Below are 1,807 nucleotides of genomic sequence, written 5' to 3'. Positions count from 1 at the left end.
GGCGGGAGCGCCACTGCGCTCCCAAGCGGCGCACTGTAGCAGTGCACCACCGGGCTGGCCCAGAGTCATATTTAAATAACAGCAATTTTAACTGTTCATTACGAATATTTCTCTTATATAATTAATTTGATTAATATACCCAGAATGGTATTACATAATAGTGTACATCTTTATCTTGATTTTCACGTTAATGAAATGGGCATAGTGTTTTTCTACTAAACATACTAAAGACTTTTAATCTGAGTAAGATATTCTATCATGTTATGAAAAATACAATTTCTCAAACTTTTAAAATAGTTTTTCAATAACAGTGTTGAATTGTATTAAATGTTTTATCAATACTGTAAACACAAGTAAAAAATAAGATGTGAATTTAAGTCCATTACTTTTATAAATTAGAAAAATATTTCAGCATTACAATAGCACCATGCATATTTGTAATTCATCTCATATGGTATGATACATGATTCTTTCTGCTATGTTTTTTTTTTACACAGATGGTTTGGTTTACATGCATAATCTCTGTCTTGGTATTTGAATTTTTTTGAGGAATTTTAGCAAGCTATTTCATTAGTTCAGTCTTTTTTGGTACAGATATATAACTTTTGATACTTCTATAATCAAATTTGCAAAGCAAACCTAGAAACTCAAGCAACTGAATAATATAAGGCAGAGAGTTCAACCAATTCCAGTCATTTTAGTTAATTACACAACTGATGTAATCAAATGAACTAGTATATTCTAGTCATCGTCTAATAAGAAATTTTTTTATAAATTATTATTGTATTTACAACTTTCCATGTATATTATAAATGAGAACATTTGTTTGGTTGTTTGTAATATTATATTCAGTTTTGATATCATATTAGGGTTACTTTTTATGTGGAATTTGAAACTATTCTTTATTTTTCAATGCTCCCAGTTTTTTTTTTTTTTTTGGTTTTAGTATTCATGAGATACAAAGCTGATTGTCACCCCTCATGCCCATTGATGTTGGGGCCAGATTAATACTGGCTGCATACCCATTACCAGAAATTGCATTTGTACCCCGTGTCCCCCACCCAATTATCCTCAACCACTCTCCCCCTCTCCCCTCCCCCCCCACTCCATTTTGTAGCCCAATGAATATTCTCTCCCTCTGCAAGTCCAATGCACTACCGTGGTCTTTGTTTCCTTCCTTCCTTTATCTCTTAGCTCCCACATATGAGTGAGTATATGCGGTTTTCATCCCTCTGTGCTTTGCTTGTTTCACTCAACATAAGTTTCTCCAGGATCACCCATGTTGTTGCAAATGAGAGGATTTCATTCTTTTTTATGGCAGAGTAGTATTCCATGGTGTATATATACCACAGTTTCCTTATGCAATCATCCATTGATGGACATTTAGGTTAGTTCCATGTCAGGCTATTTTAAACAGAGCTGTGATGAACATGTGAGTGCAGGTGTCTCATTGATGTGATGATTTCCATTTCTCTGGATATATACCCAGAAGAGGGATTGCTGGATCATATGGAACATCTATCTGTAGTTGTTTGAGAAACCTCCAAATTGTTTTCCATAGTGGTTGTAATAATTTACAGTCCCACCAAGAGTGTAGGAGTGTTCCCTTCTCTCCACAGCCTTGCCAGTATTTGTTATTCACCATCTTTTTGATTATAGCCAGTCTAACTGGAGTGAGGTGGCATCTCAATGTAGTTTTAATTTGCATTTCCTTGGTGACTAGTGATGTTGAGCATTTTTCATGTACCTGTTGGCCATTTGTATCTCTTCCTTTGAGAAATGTCTATTCAGCCCCTTTACCCACTTT

Source organism: Galeopterus variegatus, unplaced genomic scaffold (genome assembly GCF_000696425.1).
Source record: "Galeopterus variegatus unplaced genomic scaffold, G_variegatus-3.0.2 Scaffold10083, whole genome shotgun sequence".
Lineage (NCBI taxonomy): Eukaryota > Metazoa > Chordata > Mammalia > Dermoptera > Cynocephalidae > Galeopterus > Galeopterus variegatus.
Note: the sequence above shows the minus strand (reverse complement) of the source record.